Below are 24,026 nucleotides of genomic sequence, written 5' to 3'. Positions count from 1 at the left end.
GATGCTGATTTAAGACAAAACAAACCAAGAGGAAGCAGAGGCGAAAATGACTGTGGAAGGTGAGAGTGCAGAAGGTAGGGAGTAAATCATTATAGCTCTCATTGATTAAAGTCTCTGCGGGAAGTCTGCTTCTCCCTCTCCCACTCCCCCTGCTTGTGTTCCCTCTCTCGCTGTGTCTCTGTCAAATAAATAAAATCTTTAAAAAAAAAAAAGTAGACTGTGTGTAACAAAAACTAAGTAATACTTTTGTGTTTAAAATACCATTAAAATCAGGGTGCCTGGGTGGCTCAGTCAGGTAAATGTCTGCCTTTGGCTCAGGTCATGATCTTGGGATCCTGGGATGGAACCCAGCTCCTCAGCAGGGAGCCTGCTCCTGCTTCTTCCTCTCCCCGCGCTTGCGCACAGGCTTGCACACGCCCTCTCTCAAATAAATTCTTTAAAAAACAAAGCAAAACATTATAATCTATCCAACAGCAGTAGGCACCACATATTTAAGATAAATTTCTGCAAGCAAACAAGAACTGAGACAATCTAGAGTGTTAGAAGAATGGTGCTCCACGGAGTATTGCAGTGGCCCTCTCATTTTCATTAACAGCACAATGCTGTGCACAGTTCAGAATGTCAATCAATAAATATTTTAACAGAACTGTCTATTCTGTAGTTAACAAGACTGGTATCAACCTCATAATTACACACACCCAATCAAGGTATTATGGTAACCTATGAGCCTCCCCTGTCCCCCTCTTTACCCTTAGGTAATAGATGGCTTCAGTTTTAACTGCAGAAATCTGAAGGAAACTGTCTTCAAATTATGCTCTTGACAGAAAAACAGCTTTATATCATACTATTTTATATATATGTATATATAAACATGCATTTATATAGAATATATAGTGTACACACTATGGTATATTATAGTAGTAAATAGTATATATTTATATATTTATATAAATAGTATATGAACTATATAATAGCACATGGTAAACTTTATCGTACTTATACCATAACTATACTATTATAGGGCTCTTTATTTAAATAAAATAAGCCATTGCTCTTCTCAGAGGTCAAAGATATCAAGTAAGGAAAAACTGAACCTCTGTATCTATTCCAGAAGAATCTAAGTTATAAATGTCTATTCCATTTAGTGTTCTAAAATGAGGAATTTTCATTCTCTTGAAAAGTATAAAATCTTATATATAACTTAAAAGATCAAAATTTTAAAAATCTAAAAATATACTTGTAACTCATGGTAATGAGATTTCGTATCACAAAAACTGCTATTAGGTTTTGATACAGAATTGTATATAAGAATAGACTCAGTTTTATTTCCTCAAGCTCTGAATTCAGTTTATATAACAAAAGGAGGCCTAAAACACTGCTTACCTATCCTCAGATTAAGATGAAAGAATTTAGGGATATTTAAAGCAGATATATAAGATACTGAAAAGACCTATTCTAAAAAACACCTTAAGACCAAAAAACCCCTCAATGGGCCATGAAACAGTTCAAATCTACTTTCTTGGGGCACCTGAGTGGCTCAGTCGTTGAGCACCTGCCTTTGGCTCAGGTCATGATCCCATAGTCCTGGGATCGAGCCCGTCGGGCTCCCTGCTCGGCGGGAAGCCTGCTTCTCCCTCTCCCACTCCCCCTGCTTGTGTTTCCTCTCTCGCTGTGTCTCTCACTGTTGAATAAATAAATAAAATCTTAAAAAAAAAAAAAATCTACTTTCTTATCTGATCCTAACAGAAAGCCTATTAAACCTGAGATTCACCTCCCATTTAAGTCAAACTAAAAGTTACACCATATTTACTTTCATCTACTTACAATAAATGTTTCAAGGTAAACAAGCAACCACTAGAATAATCACCAGTGTAACAACCAGTAGAATAATCAAAGTACTAAGTTCTGTGCCTCAAAGTCTTTTTAGAGACTCTCTTTTTGTCCTCCAACAGCAGTTACCCCCTTACCACCCACCATCAACCCTCTCCTACCGGAACTCTAAACCACTACCACCCAAACACACTTCCGCAAAACAAAAAGATCTAGGACAATGGTATCAAACTGGGACTTGCAGCTGCATGTCGTATTTTCACTCACCAACCCATAGGATTTCAAATTTGTATCAGAATAGTACAGTACAACACTGTGTTCAAAAGTAGTCATGTGGTTTTTTTGGTTAATGGTGACTACAAATGTGGCTCCAGAATCCCAGAACTGAATGGCATTGGTTTAGAAAAGGCCATTTTTTTAAAATAAAAAAGTACAAAAGATAATTTTATGATGTTTACATTTTCTCCTTATTAAAGTATATTTATATATCCAACAGAAATTTGAAGTAGAAATGTAATCTGTAACAATGTAGCTATTTAAATTCTACTATAATCAACATCTACAATAAATTCTTCTAATGAGCTGTAATTATATTAGAATTAATATGCACTCAACACATACCTAGTCCTAAACCAGTATGAGTAGAGGGATTAAAAAATATCAAACAGTCTAGGAGTGCTCGGAGGGAAGCGAGGAGGTGGTGGCAGCGGTCAGTGGTGGCCAAGTTGCTTCTGAGGGGAGTTCAAACTGAACCAGCCACGCGAGGACGGCATCTCCTCCATGAAGTTCAGCCCCAACACCTCCCAGTTCCTGCTGGTCTCCTCCTGGGACATGTCGGTGCGCCTCTACGATGGGCCAGCCAACTCCATGCAGCTCAAGTACCAGCACACCGGTGCCGTACTGGACTGTGCCTTCTATGATCCAACACATGCTTGGAGTGGGGGATTAGACCATCCATTGAAAATGCATGATTTGAACACTGATCAAGAAAATTTCATTGGAACCCATGATGCCCCTATCAGATGTGTTGAATACTGTCCTGAAGTGAATGTGATGGTGACAGGGACTTGGGACCAGACAGTTAAGTTGTGGGATCCCAGAACTCCTTGTAATGCAGGGACCTTCTCTCAGCCTGAAAAGGTGTACACCCTTCTCAGTGTCTGGAGACGGGCTGATTGTGGGCACTGCAGCCTGCAGAGTGCTGGTGTGGGACTTTCAGCACATGGGCTCTGTGCAGCAGCGCCAGGAGTCCAGCCTCAAGTACCAGACTCGCTGCATCTGGCAAACAGGCAGGGTTATGTATTAAGCCCCACTGAAGGCCGAGTGGCAGTTGAGTACTTGGACCCAAGCCCTGAGGTACAGAAGAAGAAGCATGCCTTCAAGTGTCACAGACTAAAGGAGAACAATATCGAGCAGATTTACCCAGTCAATGCCATTTCCTTTCACAACATCCACAATATATTTGCTACAGGTGGCTCTGATGGATATGTAAACATGTGGGATCCATTTAACAACAAGCAACTGTGCCAGTTCCATCTGTACCCCACCACCAGCATTGCATCCCTGGCCTTCAGTAATGATGGGACCACGCTTGCAATAGCATCGTCGTATATGTATGAAATGGATGACGAAGAACATCCTGAAGATGGTATCTTCGTTCGCCAAGTGACAGATGCAGAAACAAAACCCAAGTCCACCTCATCATCTCGTGAAAGTGGTTTCTCTATGGCAAGCTTTGTTTTGCTTCCTACAAATACATACTTATCCCCTAAGGGATGCGTTATAGTCACTGTGGACACCTTATTTAGTATGTGGATTTCTCTGTTTTCTGTCTTACAAAAAACTCGTCCGTGTGCCCTTTCATACTAACTTTGTATAGGATGAGGAGTCTTTGTGTCCTTGTGTGGTAGTCCGAAGAATTGTTTTTACCCCCAGAAAGCCCAGTTGCTGTTTATGAGCAGCTTGAGCTCTTTTTGTAAAATAATTTAAACCTGTTATTTCCATGCTGTCTAATGTCAGAGATTCAGAACCCTTAAAAAAAATCAATAGTCTAAAACAATTAAAAATTCTAATCACAAAGTACAGCTGATATGGCCAGAAACAGTATGAGTCTCCAAATATCAACATGAATTTTATTCATTCATCCCTTAAGATTTTATCCATTTATTTGAGAGAGAGAGAGAGAGAGAGCACGAGCAGGGGAAAGGGGCAGAGGGAGAGGGAGAAGCAGATTCCCCACTGAACGAGGAGCCTGACGCAGGGCTCAACACCAGGACCCCAGGATCACGACCTGAGCCAAAGACAGATGCCCAACCGACTGAGCCAACCCAGGTGCCCCATCAACATGAATTTTAAATAAAATCTCTTACTCATTATAGCACATAAAATTTTAAGCACAAGCCATTTAAGATGAGTTTAATGCTTCCAATAACTCCTTACATCCTTTCAATCTTTTCAAACAGTTCACCAACATTTCTAAAAGTAAATATTATCAGTATAAATGTATAAAAGCTGGAATAACAAAGAAGTACTATTTTCTAATGACTGACTTTTATTTACAAAAAAAATGTCATGGCTCTTTTAGTCGCCTCAGCTTCTGGCCAAGATGGAATAACAGGAACCAAATTTACCCTACCACCTTGAACAATTAAAAAACCCCAAATATCTGAAACAATAGTTTGTAGACAGCGGACATCAAGGCAGCTCAGCTCAAGGCAGTGATTCCTGAGAAAGAAAAACAAACACAGGAAGACCTACAATTGCCCCTGCAGTGTAGGGATGGGCAACCCCAGTGGGTAGAGCTCACAAGTACTAGAAAAGAAAGAGCTGCACAGCAAGAGAACTCCAGAGATCTGTAAAAGGTCCCCTGAAAGTATCTGGCTAAGTACTGATCAGTACATGTGTGAGAGGACACAGCACTACCCAGTGCCAGGGAAAGAATACCCATCAGGAACAGAGGGAACAATTTCCAGGGATACCTCATGATTAAGAATAGTTTGTATTCCCCTAGTTAGAGAACAAAAACCTCAATTTCCAGGGCACTGGGTAAAATACTAAGATTGGTATTGCCTTAGCAGAAGTGAAAAGTTAGCTTTCATTACTGTTCTGATCACTCTTAACAAAGCTTAAAAGCAGGTCTCAAAAGGATCAGACTATTTCCAAGTAACTTAAATACGTCTGAATGTAACTGCAAACCAAAGAATAGATTTAAAAATACAAAAATATCCAGCACCCAAAAAGGTTACGATTCACAGTGTATGGTATTCAATAAAAAATTCCCAGATATGGAAGAGAGTTTAAAAATGTGAGAAAAACCAATCAACATTAAAAATTCCAGACATGAGGGACGCCTGGGTGGCTCAGACGTTGGGCATCTGCCTTCGGCTCAGGTCATGATCCCAGGGTCCTGGGATCGAGCCCCGCATCGGGCTCCCTGCTCAGCGGAGAGCCTGCTTCTCCCTCTCTCACTCCCCTTGCTTGTGTTCCTGCTCTCACTGTGTCTCTCTCTGTCAAATAAACAAAATCTTTAAAAAAAAAAAAAAAAATTCCAGAAATGACAGAGATAATAAAATTAATGGACAGAGAGAGTAAACTGTTGTTATAACTATTCGGTAAGTTCAAAATGATAGACAAATGCCTGAATGTGTTAGGTACAGGCATGGAAATTATAAAAATAAATAAATAAATAAAAATTAAAAAAATTATAAAAATACCCAAAAATTCAACCTTTAGATGAAAAATACATCTGAGATGAAAAATACACTGGATGGGATTAAGAGTATGTTAGACACTGCAAAAGAAAAGATGAATAAACTTGGAAACACAGGAAGAGAAATTACTCAAAACAGACACAAAAAAGACGTTGGAAGTGAGCATCAGTGATCTGTGGAACAACTTCAAACACCCTAATATACAAAAAGGGAAAGGGTCAGAAAAAATATGTTAAAACGATCTCTCTAGAATTCTATACCCAGCAAAAATGTTTCAAAAACAAAGGCAAAATAAAGATTTTCTTTCAGGCATACAAAAACCTGAAGAATTTATCATCAGCAGACCTGATTTTAAGAAATGTTAAAGACAGTCTCCCAAGGGGAAGGAAATGAGGTATATATCTGAAACTACACAAAGGAATAAAGAACACCAGAAATGGTAATAAATTTGTGGAAAAGATAAATTTTAATTATTTCTTAAATCCCTTTAAGAGATAATTTAAGTGTTTAAAGCAAAACCAGTAACAAAGTATTGTAGGGTTTATAACCTGTAGAAATAAAATTTATGAAACAAAAGCACACTGGTTGGAAGCAAGAAATGTTGAAGGATCCTGCACTATAAAGAAGGGGCATAATATCACTTGAAGGTGTAATATGCTAAAGATGTGTTCTATAAACTCTATACCAACTACTAAAAAACAAAACAAAAAGTTATAGTTACTAACCCAACAAGGCATACAGTGATCAAAAAAAAAAACAAAAAAACCCCACCTCAATCCAAAATAAAGTGTGAAAAATGGAAACCAGGAATAAAGAACAGATGGAACAAACAGAAAACAAACACTGAGACAGAAGATTTAAATCCAATCACATCAACAGTAACATTAAACATAAATGGCTGAAACATTCCAATTTAATGGCAGACTGTCAGGCTGGAAAAGAGCAAGTCCCAACTATATGCTGCTTAAAAGAAACTCGTATTAAATATTTTAAAAGTCATGTACCAGCTATCACTTATTAAATCACTTAATCAATATGAAAAGCTTCTCCTGCAGGGACTTAAAACTATCAGCTTGTACAACAGAGCAATACCATGGAAAAAAAGGGAAAGTTTTCAACAGAATGATAAAGATTCTCAATTCTCCAAATTACCAGACTCTATCTTCTATCGAAAGCACATACCATATATTACTTAATACTCTCTATGCCCTAAGTTCCTCAAAAGATTAAAGTTGATAGAAATGGCGCTTATCAAATAAACCATTCTCCCTCAAACATATGTAAGCTACTCCCCTAATTAAAAAAAAAAAAAAGCCAAAGACCAAAACCAACCAAATACAAATTATGTTCAATGCTTAATAAAATGCAACAAGACACTTATGATTTTTAACATATCATAAACCCTCTGAATTTCAAGGTGGGATCAGCCAATGCTAAAAATAAAAATATACGGCAAGGTGGACTTGGATGTAGTGGGCAACATCCCCCAAATTTAGTCCCTCCTCACTTCAGAAGAAATCAAATATATCACTAAATATTTCAACAGTTAACATACTACTATCTGTGTAACACCAACATCCTGGGATGCTTAGAATTTTGAGAGCTTTCCGAGTACTGGTGGTAGGTCAGAAAGATACTCTCTGACTCAGCCCCCTAAGTCTAAACAGAGCACTTGTTTAGATTCCTTGCTTTTAAATCCTGGCTCCCAAATTTTCTAGCTGTGTGATCATGGACAAGTTACTTTACTTCTTTATGCTTCAACTTCCTCATCTTTTTTTTTAAGAATGCTTTTTAAAGTAATAACAGCTATTATGAACTGTGATCTTACTACGATCAGGGCACTGTTCCAAATAATTTATATACAATATATTTTTAAATCCTCAAAACCTATGAGATAAGCATTGTTATCCTCATTTCACACAGAAGACTGAAGTACAAATATTTGTGTTCCTCCCAACTTTACATAACTTAGTCTGATTCCAAGACCTCTCATCTTAATCAATATGCTAAACGAGTAACTCCTTTATGTATTTTTCCCCAAAAATGCCTGTCTTTTGCTCTAGAATGCAAACTACTTCATATGAGCTTTATTGTCTTCATTTTGAGTAATCCCAGCAATCTAGCACAAACAGAGCATAAAGCAGATCAATGAAAGTGGGCTGAATGGATTCTGTGCATGATCTTGTCATGTGACTCACTCATGCATGGGCAGTAATCAGAAGACTGGTGTTCTATCCCCACCCATACCAGTCCTCAGCTGTGCCATTTTAGGAAAGTCACATCATCTCCCTAGATCTGAGTGTTCTCATTTATAAAATGAAGACGTGAACTAGACCTAAGTTCCCTTTCAGCTCTAAAATGTCCAAGAACAGCCAATATTGCTCTTTGGGAGAAAGAACTGCCTCTCACCAGAGAAGAAGCACTTTGCCGTTTTCACAGTATAAAGAACCCCTTTATCTGTTTAAAATCTCTTGTTCTCCCAGGCTAAGAGCTCCAAAAAGGCCTGGACCTAGTCTATCTTGTTTATAGGTATCCCCCAGTACAGTTCCTGACACACGGAAGGTACCCGATGTTTAACGAGTGAAATGCATTATAGGTGAAAACTTATGAGCAATAAATGAAATGGGAACTTTTTTTTTAAGATTTTATTTATTTATTTGTCAGAGAGAGAGAGAGAAAGCAGGGGGAGTGGCAAGCAGAGGGAGAAGGGCTCCCTGCTGAGCAAGGAGCCCAATGCGGAACTCAATCCCAGGACCCTGGGATCATGACCTTAGCTGAAGGCAGATGCTCTAACTCAGTTGTTTCCTAAATTCCATGAATGAATGGCTAGTTTTATTACCTGAATACTCATTTTGGATATTCCTATCTACTTTAGTTACAAAAACTGAATTCACAAGACTTTAAAATGCTTTAGTTCTTGCTGTTCCCATGTATTTCACCTATATCCTATACAGCGCTTGTTCCAGAAGGCCCATGTAACATAGAAAGTAATCTTAATATCTATAGTAAAAGCTCAAAAGTTTTTTCTGAGAAATCTATCTAGTATTTCCTATGTAACTAGGTCATAAAAGCAGCAGCTGAAAACAAGTTATTAGAAAATAGCTTAAAACTCATGCCTTTAAGTATAAAGCTACTATATGTTGAAGTGAACTTTATTTTGAGGATTTCTGTAGATTATGTACTGAACACAGTGAAATTTAATCAGTCTCAATTCACCAGGGTTCTTCAAACAATAATTTATAAATTGAAAAAGCTATGCTTACTTTTACCCTGAGATTTCCCTTAAAAAAAAAAACTTAAAAATGAAAGTTTCTAAAATTGAATGACTCTTTAATAATTTATGATTATGTCATAAAAATAGCAATTAACCAGAGGTGTACTATATGCAAAACATGCATTACTTCCTTGGTTATTTCCAGCTTCTGTATTTTGTTTTAATGCAGAAGCCTGAGCCTCCCCCTAGAGATGATTCAGTAGGGGCGGGCTCTGGCATCTGTATTTTTCTAAACTACATGTAACTGAAACAGGAACCAGGGCTGAGAACCAATGCACTAAACATAAAACAATACAAGACCGCTTTAAGTGATTGCTTCAAGTAAGTAATTAACTCAATATGCAAAACCTAAAAAAGGTTAACACACTGTATGACTAGCCCAGCCTTTTTCTGTTCTTTTTCTAAATTTTAAATATTACCAATTGGTGCAGTGATTCCTCACAGTGACCTGTATACATTACAGGGAATACCACAAGTCTTAAAATTCAATATAAATTCCTTTTAATTTTAAAAAGAAATTAAAAAAAAGCAATTCCATTAACTTAAGGGAAGGGAAAGGGGACTGTACATCCCTCCCCCTTTTTAAAGATTTTATTTATTTGAGAGAGACTGAGATAGCGACAGACACAGGGAGAGAGGGAACACAAGCAGGGGGAGTGGGAGAGGGAGAAGCATTCTCCCGCCGAGCAGGGAGCCCGACGTGGGGCTTGATCCCAGGATCATGACCTGAGCCAAAGGCAGACGCATAACCGACTGAGCCACCCAGGCGCCCCTGTACATCCCTTTTTTTAAAGCCTTTAAAAGATTGGGCAGAAATAAAAGATGATCTCATAAAGGAAACCCAAAACCAACTAATAACTCTATCTGGCCACTGTTACCCCCAAAACTGAGTTTATTATATTTAACGAAGTTTTCCCCAAATTGAAATCTCCCATTGTGTAAATATTTTAATTTAAAAAACATTTATAGGGGATGCTGGGTGGATCAGTTAAGACACCTGACTCTTTACTTTGGCTCAGGTCATGATCTCAGGCTCATGAGATCGAGCTCCACGTCGGGCTCAGTGCACTCTGCTTGGAATTCTCTTCCTCTCCCTGTCTGCACACACGTGCACATGCACGCTCTCTCTAAATAAATAAAATTCTAAAAATAAAAAATAAAAACACCAAGCTTTTATTATAGCAAAGATAACTGCACAACTACATAATAATGAAGCTGTGTGGGGCTCATAAAGAAACTGTAAAGGCCTTGTCCCTATGACATTTCAAAAAATGTCTGCATATGGACCAAGAGTTAACCTGTTAGGTCATCTATCAAAAGTTGGGAGTTTTTGGATATAAAACTTTTGGCATCTTAAATCAGCTTTTTTTTTCACATTCATGCCTATAGTTTTCTTTATACAGACAACAAAATTTGCTGAAAATACAAGAAATTACACTCTCTCCTGCTTTGCTAACATTGCCACTGCTATCCAACATACTTCTCTAATGCATTAAATTAGTATTTTGTAACTAGTGCTTCAGGGTGGCTTTCAGACCTCATGTGGCTTTCTGAATCACTACTTGTATCTTCCAACCTAACTTTGTATTAATATTCTAAAAATGGGGGGAAAACAATTTATTATCTAAAATAATAAACCAAATTAAATTCATTAATGTAGCTGTTCCCAAAGGTGTCTAGGAAACAAATCTTCCCCAACGGGATAGTCTATTAACTTCTAACTTTTTTATATATGACTTTTTTTTTTTTTAGGTTAGGAATAGGCAGCACAAAACTTGTATTTAAAAAATAGAAAATAATATCTCCATTTTATACTATGCAGAGAGAAATGAAGGAGTCTGATAGAATAAAAGGAAGTTCTGTGAGGCAAACATACAGACATTGAGGAAAAAGGGGAGAAAAGAGGGGGGAAAAAACCAAAAGGAGATGTGGTACTATATAGTTAAAATTAGTATTTTATATTTTCCCTTCTAGGTTTCCACACCCCAAGAAAAATACAGTCCCTTCACCCTTGCTAAAACTCATGTTTTGGTCCAGCAGAATATTTGTACATGGACAATGATCAGAAAACTGAATTCTATTTTTATAAGTGTTCCTTCTTCAGGAAATTTATTTATTCCTTCATTCATTCATTCAGTAAACATTTGAGCAGCTGCCATTTTCCAAGCACTGTGCTAGGTGGCTGGCATGGTCCCTATTCTCACAGAGCTTAGAGTACTGAAGAAAATCAAATGGCCAGTTATTAAAAGCTAAGCGAATAGGTTTCTTCTATTAGAAATCAATTTCTATTTTGTTAAATTAACTATCAACATTGGTGTCATTTGGACCCTTTTACTTTAGTTACTAAGCTAGCTGGTTGGTCCAGAAGTCAATCAAGCTGTACTAACTTCCTAACTGGCCCCTTACCCAGAAGTTTTAGAACTGTCAAAAAAAAAAAAAGGCGGGGGAAGGAGGCATTAATTTCATTTCTCTCTGGGTATCTGAGGCCATGTTCCTCCAGGCAGGCTATGGGGCAGCCAGCAGCAGTTTGCATTATGAGAAAAAAATAAAGCACATTTGCAGAGAAAAGCAGAGACGAGAGAAAGAATCCCTGGCTTCTGCTGTTTCTGGTACCCAGAACATTTCAGTTCTTAAGTTATCATTCACATACTTGGATATCGTTATAATGATCTCATCTTTTTATTCAAAGGAGTTAGAATTAGACTTTTGTTACTTGCACATAAAGAGTCTTACTTAATAACAGAAGTGGTATCCGACTGAACTCCCTAATTCTCCCCAAAGTGAAGTGGTCGAGAGCACAGGCCTTGGAGCCAGACTGCCTGAGCTCCTCTCCTGGTTCCTCCACTTACTAGCTATATATATATATATATATATAAAACCCATTCTGGATTTCATCATCTGTAAAATGGCAGGCAGTACTCACCAATAGGAATGGTTTAAATTTTAAATCCCGTTTCTACATTTAAAGCCCTTAGAACAAAGTTTGACCCACAGTAACAGCTTAAAGAGTTAGCTATTACTGCTCTTGTTGTTCCATGACCAACAGCTCCATGGGGGATCTAATGCTGTGACTTCGGTGCTCCAACTGTAACCAGTCATCTGGCTCCACACACTCCCTTCCGCACGACACGGAGAGCGTGCGCAACGGCAAGGCAACATCACTCAGGCAGCGAGAGGCTCCACATCTAGGCGGAGAGGGAAGACTAACAAGGCAAGAGCACCAGAAAAAGCAGCAGCTAATCCACTGCTCCAGGCATTGCAGTGTTCTCTCATGAAGAGCTTCCATACATCCCAAACCCCAAACCTGCCCCCACTCCAGTATTTACTCACACTACTCCTCATTCTGTTCTGTTGGTTTTCTAAACCTAAATATTTTTTATTCATGTTTCTATTTCAACAGATTTTGGCTTGCCAAAAAAATTACTGATGGTTATAAACATTACAATTCTTTGTTATTTGTGATTTTTATTTTTGTGTATAATGGGGACTGGGTAAAGAGGGCTGGCATTTGTGAACCCTAAATCTATTTATATGATATGCAATGACCAAGGCCCTCTAAACCTGTCAATGGTTCTCTGTGAAAGGGATATAAGACAACTTCAAATGAAGGATTTAGAATAAATTTGAACATCATCCTGAAAGGCTTACTGAACTAGGACCAAGCATGACTCAGAGATCAAGCACATGCATTTAAGAAATAGAGGGTCCTACACCTTGTGCACAAATCGGTGCAGCCACTATGGAAAACAGTATAGAGGTTCCTCAAAATATTAAAAATTAAACTACCATATGATCCAGCAATTCCACTTCCGGGTATGTATTCAAAGAAAATGAAAACACCAATTTGAAAAGATATTTGCACCCCCATGTTCACTGCAGCATTATTTACGATGGCCAAGACACATGGAATATTAATCCAAAGAAAATGAAAACATTAATTCAAAAAGATACCTGTACCCTGTGTTCACTGCAGTGCTATTTATTAAGAGCCAAGATACAGAAACAACCTAAGTGTCCATCAAAGGACAAAAGGATAAAGAAAATGCAGGGTGTGTAGAGAGAGAGAGAGACAGTTACACACACACACACACACACACACACACACACACACACACACACGGAGATATTATTCAACCATAAAAAAGAATGAAATCTGGCCATGGGCGACAACATGCGTGGATCTTAAAGACACTATGCTAAGTGAAACGTGAGAGAAGGACAAGTATCATTTGATTTTACTTATATGTGGAATCTTAAAAAAAAAAAAAAACTCACTAGTGATTGCCAGAGGCTGGGGGTTAAAAGGTACAAACTTCAGTTATAAAATAAGTTAGTAATGGACAGCATGGTGAGACTCAGTTAATAATATACTGCATTATGTAACTGAAAGTTGCTAAGAAAGTAGATATTAAAAGTTCTAATCACACACACAATCTGTAACTGTGGTAACAGATGTTAACTGGATTTATTGTGGTGATCATTCCACAATATACGCAAATATTAAGTCATTATGCTATACACCTGAAACTAATGTTGTATGTCAACTATATCTCATTTTAAAAAACGTCTGAAGCTTCAAGAGAGCAAGTTTTCGCATTTGTACAGCAGCTCTACCACCTACCTTGGGGCCAGGCACAGGGTAGATGTGAATACTGCTTGCTGCTTTTAGAACGGAAGGTGTGGCATTTCTTATAGGTACTGATTTAATGTTGTATTCTGAGGGAATGGGCTAAGATGTTCTAAAAGAAACCTAAAAAGTCAGTAGCTTAAAAAGGATCTATGTTTATTTCCAGGAAGGGAGATGGCGGCTCAGCTGGTTGAGTAACTGACTCTTTGGTTTCAGCTCAGGTCAAGATCTTGGGGTTGTGAGACAGAGCCCCATGTCTGGCTCCGTGCTCAGTAGGGAGTCTATTTGAGATTTTCTCTCTCCCTCTCCCTCTGCCCCTCCCCCCTTTCTAAAATAAACAAATCTTTTTTTTTTTTAAGATTTTATTTATTTATTTGAGAGAGAGAGAGAATGAGAAATAGCACGAGAGGGAAGAGGGTCAGAGGGAGAAGCAGACTCCCTGCTGAGCAGGGAGCCTGGTGCGGGACTCGATCCCGGGACTCCAGGATCATGACCTGAGCTGAAGGCAGTCGCTTAACCAACTGAGCCACCCAGGTGCCCTAAAATAAACAAATCTTTAAAAAAAAAAAAAAATCATAGACACAGAGAACTGACTGGTGGTTGCCAGAGCAGGGGCAGGGATGGAGGGCGTGGTAGGAGAAATGGGTGATGGGGGTCAAGAGGTACAAATTTCCAGTTATAAAATAAATCACGGAAATTAATGTACAGCATGGCAACTATAGTTAATAATACCATACTGCAAATCTGAAAGTTGCTAAGAGAGTAAATCTTCAAAGTTCTTATCATAAGAAAAAAAATTCTGTAACTACGTATGGTGGGCAGATGGTAACTACCTACTGTGGTGATCATTTCACAATGGTTGACCACTGAACATGAGGGTGAGGGGTCCCCCACCACACACAACTGAAAATCCACATATAACTTTTCACCTCCCCCCAAAGCTTAACTACTAATAGCCTACTGTTGACTGGAAGGAAGCCTTACCAATAACAAACAGTTGGTTAACACATATTTTGTACATTTCTATGTATATAATGTTTTCTCACAAATAAGCTAGAGAAAAGAAAATGTTATTAAGAAAATTATAAGGAAGAGAAAATACAATTACAGAACTGTTTAAAAAAAATCCATTTTTAAGTGGACCCACGCAGTTCAAACCTGTGTTGTTCGAGTCAACTATGCGAATACTGAATCGCTATATTTTACACCTGAAACCAATATAATGTACCCATATACCTCAATTAAAAAAAAAGAAAAAAGAAACAGAGGGTTCTAAAGGGCCAGGAAGTAGTTTTAAAGAATCATATAGACATGACTTTTTCCAGAGATATTTTCTTAGCAAAAATAATCTTTCCCCTTTTAAAAAAAAAAAAAAAAAAAATTTCCTGTATAAATTATTATACAGCCAACATTCCAGGTATGTAGCTAGCTAAGTAATAAAAAGGAGACAAGGAAGAAGGAAAACATATAGCATATTCTAACAATGCCAGGGCTTCTCTACAGACATTCTGAAATAATGTCAAACTCTAAGGTTCCTTGTCTTAGAGACCCAGAACCAGCATGCTAATGGTCATGAACTCTCTGGAAGAGACCGATCTCCTTTCCTTTTTTCTTTCTCTTTCAGAGATTTCTTATATGTACAAGGAACAAAATGAAGCCTGTAGGGAGAAACACACACGACCCCATTTCTAACCTCAAGAAATATGTAATCTCTCTTCTAGACCCCTTCCCTTTCTTCAATTCTTTTTCCTTTGCCTTCTCTCAGCTCGATTTAGATCTTCCAAAGGCCTCTAACCTTTCCCCACTTCTGCTCCCTCAATCTGTAAAAACCCTCACATTTTACTTCTTTCCCACTTTACCTCAAGGAAGAATAGAGGGAGGGACTGCCCCTCAGGGTTTCTAGAGTTTGTCAGAATTGCTGGAGGGTTTTCATTCTCCCAACACCCCCCCAGCCCAGCCCCCAGGCAAATTTGCTAATCTCGCTTCCCCTCCAACTACTGAAAGTAAGTCTCAGTTATAGATGTGCTCAGACAGGGGCAGGATTAGATACTGCTGCAATCGCATGACAAAAATTTTAGATGAAAGGAGGTAATAAAAATAATAAATGTATAACCTAGGTCACTAATAAACTAATAAATATACAGTGTCTTGTTCACTACTTGTTTTGTCATTCTATGTGAAGAGCATGTATCACACTTTTATCTCCAACACATTCTAATTCAAGGTTATGCACATGGACACATAAATGCCCAGCATATAAATTTAGTCAAAATTTTTCAAGTCCTTTTTTCTGATGGTGGTTATTACTCTAATATTTTATGCAAAAGTAACTTACACCTATCTATAATACAGCAGCACTTCCATGTCTTTATTAGCAAATGCGTCAACTAACATCGGCAAACATCCAAACGATGATTCCATCTTCTCATACTGTAAAACTGATCTAAATTTTAAATCACTAGGTATACTGTATTTTCTTAAAAATTAAACCTGTGTTTAAAATCTTAAGGATAGGGATGCCTGGGTGGCTCAGTCGTTGGGTGTCTGCCTTTGGCTCAGGTCGTGATCCCAGGGTCCTGGGATCGAGCCCCTCGTTGGGCTCCCTGCTCAGCGGGAAGTCTGCTTCTCCCTCTCCCACTCCCCTTGCTTGGGTTCCCTCTCTGGCTGTGTCTCTGTCAAAAATAAATAAAATATTTTTTAAAAATAAAAAATAAAATAAAATCTTAAGGATGGGGCGCCTGGGTGGCTCAGGCAGTTAAGCATCTGCCTTCATTTGGCTCAAGTTGTGATCTCAGGGTCCTGGGATGGAGCCCCATGTGGAGCTCCCTGCTCAGCGGGAAGCCTGCTTCTCTCCCTCTGCCCCTCCCTGCTTGTGCTCTCTCACGCCCGTGCTCTCTCAAATAAATAAATAAAATCTTAAGGATAAATATTACATTTAACATAAAATAGCAGAAATTGTTCTGTGTTTTTTTTTTAACCAACAAAAAACTAAAACAGACTTTGTGGTTTAGTCACACTTCAACTCGACTATAATAATTTCTCAGTGACTGAATGTTAATATCTAAAGAAATGCCCTGGTAACATTTACACAACTACTGTACCACTAATCAAATGCTGTAATTTGCTTCAGTACTCAAATTGTTTATTTCCTGGTGTTAGGCACAAGAAATAAAAATAAAACAACCAGATTTTAGGGAACTTAATCTGTTGCAGTGACAGACACAAATGACTCTAAATGAATGTGATAAATGTTGTGAAGAACTGTATGCCATGGGACACAGATGAGAGTTGTGTGGCAACAATTATTTTTATCTGAGTCTTGAAGTATAAGGACAGAAACTGGGAGAGGAAATATTCCAGGGAGTAGACTGAATATATTAAGTAATGGGGGGAGAAACAATAAAATGGGGATACAGTAGACTGGAATCAGGTTGTAAGAAATTTATTTCATATATATCATTTTGGGCACTTCATTCAAAGAGCAACTGGAGGCCTTAAATTTTCAAAAGAGGAATGCCATGATGATCAAACCTACGTTGGAGAACATCTAGAAATAAATGGCCAGCCTCATGAAACAGTATCAGTAGCTAGGTTGTAAAATAAGCCTATCTTTTTTTGGGGGGGGAAATAAGCCTGTCTTTTAAAAATTTAAATACAGTTTTGCTGAGTAAAATTTAACAAGCAATGGGGTGCCTGGGTGGCTCAGTCATTAAGCATCTGCCTTCGGCTCAGGTCATGCATGATCCCAGGGTCCTGGGATCGAGCCCTGCATCGGGCTCCCTGCTCAGCAGGGAATCTGCTTCTCCCTCTCCCTCTGCCTGCCTCTCTGCCCGCTTGTGCTTTCTCTCTCTCTCTCTGTCAAATAAATAAATAAAGCCTTTAAAAAAAAAAATTAACAAGCAACAACTTGCAGTGAAGCCTACAATTCACAGAGCTACTACAAGAGGCAGCAGAGTATAATGGTTAGGCATAAAGGCTTTGAAGGCCAGGACCTAAAAACCAGCTTCACCACTAAAGAGCCAAGTACCCTTTGGCAAGCTACTTAACTATTTTAAGGTTGTCTTATCTGTAAAATGAGAACAACAATCATATTCACATCAAGTTAGTGGATAGCAATATTATTTAAGTTTTATTCTATTTTTAAAATCTCCACAGCACAGAATATGAAGCAAAAAGCAGCTAAGATTTGTGTAAGTCTAAAGAGTTGTCCAAAATACCACAAATCAAGCTTTCCACTGGTTCATTATTTTGTATAAAGTGAATACCCAGAATACTGGACACACTGCTGTCATTTTACAATATAATTACGAAAATTTGGGGCGCTTGGGTGGCTCAAGTTGGTTAAGTGTTTGCCTTCGGCTGGGGTCATGATCCCAGAGTCCTGGGATCGAGCCCCACATTAGGCTCCCTGCTCAATGGAGAGCCTGCTTCTCTCTCTCCCTCTGCTGCTCCCCCGCCTGTGCTCTCTGTCAAATAAATAAATAAAATCTAAAACATAAATAAATAATTTCAAAAATTCATTTCAAAGTCTAATACAAATTACTTGAAGTTTTTTGGCATGTTGATTATTTTATATTATTGGTGTCATTTCCCTTTAAGCAAATACCCACGTTGTTTGCACTGAAATTTTGTCCCCTTAAGAATTCTGAATGACATGTCCAATTTTTCTATAATGGATTAAGTAAAAAAAAAAAAAAAAATTTCCTAGGGGGCCTCTCTCTTAGCTGTTTATTATTAGTTCAAGGGGAAAAAAATCATGAACTGGTCTTTCAGTAAGAAAAATTGCCCTTCATTATGAAATGATTTAATTCCTTATCAATGCAACCCCATATCTCCTTTAATTATTTATTAAGATATGCTAGAATTACATTTCATTTTACAGGATTAAAAAAGCTAATCAAAAAGGTTTCAATAACTTAATTTTTTTGGTAACTGCAATTTCAAATACATGTCTAAGAATGTTTATATCACTACTCCAATCTGTTTTACAGTCTTAACACCTGTGTTTGTCCTACATGTCCCCTTTAGTCCACATATTTCAGCTACTGTAACTAAAAATTATGGCAAAATTATCATTCCATAAAAGCATCTACCAAATCAAAGAAACTGGAAAGCATTCTCTCTCTCTAGTCGTACCACACTGATTTGAGGCTTCCCATTGCACAGAGAAATCTTTTCGGTATCACAGGTAACCAACCAAGTGGGGACTAGAGGGATTCTGGCAAGCTGCCTCCCAGACCGCTGAGGGTTCTTCACTGCTTCCTCAAGCTCTCATGTGCTGTTCCTGCTCTTAAAGAGGTACAAAGCCAAACTCTCGATGCTTCCACACCGCAGACTCTGGCTATCTTCACTTCAACTGGACAGTGAGGAAGCCAGGCTGGGGATCACAAAGACAACTACAAGCTGTTTTTGTTGGCTCTGAATGCTATGTACCCATTACAAAGCATCCATACTTTCACCCAACCATTGTCAAGACCAGCTGAGTACTGTTACACTTCCCTTCATAGGTTTAGACACAAATTTGGGGCAGCATGTCTTTAATTTTTATGAAATTTCTAGATATGATATAGATATCTAGAAATAATAGGTGTAACAGATATATCAATTACATCTAGACATAATAGAAATGCTATATAAGAAAATGTCAGTAAACCTGTTCATTAAAAAAAAAAGATACAAAGAATATCTCCAAAAACTCTTTATGAGTTGGAAATTTTATGAGAATTTTATTCTTCGAGTACAGGCTGAGTGTGGTGGTATATCATTCCTCTACTTAAAGCTCTCCAATGGCTTTCTACTGAAATTAATAAAATCTGACTTCTGCCTACACCTCATCTCCTACCACTCTCATCCTCATTCACAGTGGCCAGTCATGCTGGCCCTCCCCATATAACACCTGTTTGTTGTCTTTCTGCCTAAAATGCCCTTCTCATGCCTATGTCCTTGTCATCATTCACAGTCATCTCCCTAAAATGGCCTGTAACAATGACCCAACCTGCCCAGTCACTCACTATGCCATTACCCTGTTTTCTTATTTTTTATTTGTCAGAAAGAGAACGCATGCATGCACAAGCAGGGGGAACGACAGGCAGAGGGAGAAGCAGGCTCCCCGCTGAGCAGATAGACTGGTGCGGGACTCGATCCCAGGATCCTGGGATCATGACCTGAGCTGAAGGCAGACGCTTAACCAACTGAGCCAGCCAGGCATCCCAATTTCTTATTACTACCGGAAATTACTTTTGTACATTTTTAAATTGTCCCTCCCTCCATGTGAGTGTAAGCTCCATAAAGGCAGGGATACTGTCTTTTTTTACTGCTCTATAGGAAAAGCCCAATAATTGTTAGAATGAGCAAGTGAATACGGTGAGGAGTGGCTGGTTACAGCTATATCTTAAAGCCAAAGGGCCATACAGTGGAAAAGGCCAGGTCAGGTAGAGACCAAAGTACTGGCAATGTGCTCAGTGATATGTACTGCTCAGCCTGGCTCACAGGAAAACAGGCAGAGAACGCAGATGGAGCAAGTAGGAGACTGCCCCGCCCACCCCAGCTGAGTCACTAATAACCCTTCCAGGCCTCAATACACTTGGCAAAACTAGTACTAAGATTTAACTGGAACAAACAAAAAACTGTTATTAGTACAGACAATTGTCATGAGGCAAATGATGTGCGTTCAGTAGGTTATATATTTTAAAAACTCATTCGAGGAACCTAATTACTACTCTACAAGGCCTGGTAAATACCTGTTAGGGAATGAATCACACCTTCAAAGTTAGGCCAGTAACAATTCATATATATAGTCTGGATGCACACAATTGTATCTCTTCCCTCAAAAAGTCAAGTGTCTACAAACTGTTTTTTTTTTTTTTTTTAACTCAAGTGAGCACGTCCAGAAGAAACTGCTGAGAAAACTGCACCCAAGTGGCTCACCCTTTTTTTGTAGAGGGTACAATAAGGGAAGGGAGCACACCAGGGTGTGAGAAAGCCAGAAATGCAAGAGCAAACTGACAAAGATTTCAACCAGAAAGGAAAATGCAAATTAAGCCTGTAGTAATGTCATTAGGTATCCTGAGATTTGACTTAGCCCCTTAAAAAACAAGATAGCATTTCTCTTTATGCACCTCCGGGTTAAATGTCAATGTGCAAATGTTATCGCCTTCAAGCCATGCACTACAGTGGGTCGAGGCTTGCCAGAGATCAGAGAAGCTTCAGAACTGAAGATGACTGCTAGTCTAAAAAGGCTGGGGAGGGTATATCTTTGGAAAGCAGTGAGAGTTGGACTGGAACAAAAAACCATGTAGAAAGGTTTCAGGAGTGGCTCTGGAAAAAGAACGCAGCAGTCATCTGGCAACAGAATGGAGAATGGATAAAAATTCATTTATCAATACACATCATGTAATAATTAGGGCACAGAGAAGGGAGCAGCCAGTCCTTTTAGCTATAAAACTCCCACTGTAAACATTAATTTGGGCTCCAAGATCTTTTTTTTTTTTTTTAATTAAGTAGGCTCTAGGCCCAGTGTGGAGCCCAACTTGGGGCCTGAACTCACGACCTTGAGATCAAGACCAGAGCTAAGATCAAAAGTTGGATGCTCAACCAACTGAGCCACTCAGGCGCCTCTAGGATCCAAGATCTTAATAGCTTTTTACTTTTCCACAATCACGTCTTTTTTATTTTTTAGAGTGGGGGGAGGGCAGAGAAAGAACCTTAAGCAGGCTCCAAACCCAGGCAAAGCCTGACATGGGACTCAATCCCACAACCCTGAGATCATGAACCTAAGCTGAAATCAAGAGTTGAATACTTAACTGACTAAGCCACCCAAGCACCCCTCACAATCATGTGTTTTAATTTGCAGGTACTACAATAAAGAATCTCCCCCCAATATATATAAATGTAAAACAGCTATATCAAAAGTCATAGTAGAAACACCTGCATCTACACACAATCTAGCAGTACGGCCAGACAGAACAGAAATCAATTTTAAACTTCAGTTCTAATAAGAATTGTGTCCTCAACATACGGTTTATTTTAGGACTGGTCCATATCACTTGACAATGTTTACTATGTAATAAACACTTCAGATGTGAAAAAATCTCAGAATACTAAGCTACAAAGAAGAAACATTTTCTGGGGAGGCTACCAGTCTAGCTGAAAACTGAAGCTGTGCGTTCTGAGGACTTTCACAGACACAATAACCCAGAAAAAGGACCAAGGCCAAAGAAGTATCACATACTGTTAAGTGATATATGGTATTGCTATCTTTACCGCTAGTCTCTGCTCACACATTACCATAATCACTTAACATACATTTGTTTTGAAATATTTACTTAGGTTAGAGAAAGTTATCTTTCATGTTTATAAAAATATCCTCCTGGGTGCTCGTTATAAAACAAATGTTTTCTTTTAGAGTCTTTGATGTATACCAATTCAACATCTCCTTTTCTTTAGGATAAATCTGTTCTAGCAAAGTCTACTACAAAATAAAATTTTATAAAGCCAATTCAATAAATTACCTTGAAAAACTGAGATGTATTCCCATAGAGGAGGAAGGATTATGTGTAGTAGGAGAAATTTAAGTTATTTGGGGGGCAAAGTTCCTATGGAGCCAAATACTTGTGGCTCCACATGTTATCAATGCCTAATACTTTTGTGATTCCAACTAATATTCTGAAGTTTAAGGATGTCTCCCAATCCTGAAAATGTCTTAATTCTATCCTCAATGCTCCCAGAACTCTGTATCCCTTTATAAGACCATCTGAGTCACTAACCTACCGAAGGAGCACAATCTGGCCACTTTCATCTCACCAAGTGACCTCCAGCACCAGCATCTGAGCCTGAAGCTTCATATTATACAAATAAAAATCATGTCTCATCCAAATGGCCAACAGACACATGAAAAAGTGCTCAACAACACTCCGCATCAGGGAAATACAAATCAAAACCACAATGAGATACCACCTCACCCCAGTCAGAATGGCTAAAATTAACAAGTCAGGAAACAACAGATGTTGGTGGGGATGCAGAGAAAGGGGAACCCTCCTACACTGTTGGTGGGAAAGCAAGCTGGTGCAGCCACTCTGGAAAACAGTAGTATGGAGGTTCCTCAAACAGTTGAAAATAGAGTTACCATATGATCCAGCAATTGCACTACTGGGTATTTACCCCAAAGATACAAATGTAGTGATCCAAAGGGGCACGTGCACCCCGATGTGTATAGCAGCAATGCCCACAATAGCCAAACTATGGAAAAAGCCAAGATGTCCATCAACAGATGAATGGATAAAGAAGATGTGGTATACATATGTACGTATGTGTACACACACACACACACACACACACACACACACTGGAATACTACTGAGCCATCAAAAAAATGAAATCTGCCATTTGCAATGACGTAGATGCAACTAGAGAGTATGATGCTAAGTGAAGTAAGTCAATCAGAGAAAGACAATTATCATCTGATCTTACTCATATGTGGAATTTAAGAAACAAAACAGGATCATAGGGGAACAGAAGAAAAAATAAAAAAGACAAAATCAGAGAGGGAGACAAACCAGAAGAGACTCTTAATTATAGGAAACAAACTGAGGGTTGCTGGAGGGGAGTGGGGGGGATGGGGTAACTGTGTGATGAACATTGAGGGCACATGATGTAATTTGCATTGGGTATAAGACTGATGAATCTCTGACCTCTACCTCTGAAACCAATAACAACATTATATGTTAATTAACTGAATTAAAAAAAAAACTCTGCAAATAAACTCTTCCTTTTATATATGCTATTAGCCAACTTTCACATCTAGTATTGCCTAGCAGTGAATAGCACTTGATCACACTCCACAGGACATTCTGATGTACTAAGAGTTCCATAAAACATAATCAACCTTTAGTATATCAATTTCTTTATTCAAGAAAAAACAACAAAAAAACAAAACCATGTCTCCATGTCATCAATTTTAATTTAGAAATTTGTCAGTTATTTGGATAAGAGATACCACAAATAATTTCTCCTCCAAATACTCATATACTATATAAAGGCATACTAGAAGATAACTTCTAATGATTTGAAAATGTGAAAAATATCAATCATAACCCAAAGAACCCACTTTTAAACAAAATTAATGTCAATGAACTATACCATGTTTTTGAGACTAAAAATGTTGTAAAGTACCTGCCTAAGGGCACCCGGGTGGCTCAGTTGGTTGAGCATCTGCCTTTGGCTCAGGTCATGATCCCAGAGTCCTGGGATCGAGTCTCACATCAGGCTCCCTGCTTCATGGGGAGTCTGCTTCTCTCTCTGCCCTTCTACCTGCTCGTTCTCTTCTCTCTCTCTCAAATAAATAAATAAAATCTTTTAAAAAAAAGTACCTGACTGATAACTTTTGTGGTGACGCGGATAAAAAGACACCAGACCTAGATCACTCAGGATGTTTGTGAATTACATGCCCCAAGTCCCCCACACCCAAATTTGAATGAGAATCTGGCACCTGAATTTTTACACACAAGCTATTATGTACACACACCGCTCTGCTGAGAAATAGTAAGATAAACATTTGCATCATGCGACATTTTCTTATATGAAACTA

General features: G+C 38.5%; 1 protein-coding gene and 1 pseudogene across 2 annotated transcripts in view; one reads left to right on the top strand and one right to left on the bottom strand.

Annotated features, from left to right (window-relative positions):
• UBE2E1 (ubiquitin conjugating enzyme E2 E1) overlaps positions 1 to 24,026 on the bottom strand; it is a 79,363-nt gene that overhangs the window by 35,975 nt on the left and 19,362 nt on the right. The window lies entirely within an intron of this gene.
• LOC114205567 (mitotic checkpoint protein BUB3 pseudogene) lies at positions 47 to 8,053 on the top strand (annotated as a pseudogene).

This window comes from Eumetopias jubatus, unplaced genomic scaffold, assembly GCF_037043125.1.
Source record: "Eumetopias jubatus isolate StellerSeaLion01/CBP00866 unplaced genomic scaffold, mEumJub1_p1.0 scaffold_1, whole genome shotgun sequence".
Taxonomy (NCBI): domain Eukaryota; kingdom Metazoa; phylum Chordata; class Mammalia; order Carnivora; family Otariidae; genus Eumetopias; species Eumetopias jubatus.
Note: the sequence above shows the minus strand (reverse complement) of the source record. Positions and strands in the feature narration are given on the sequence as shown.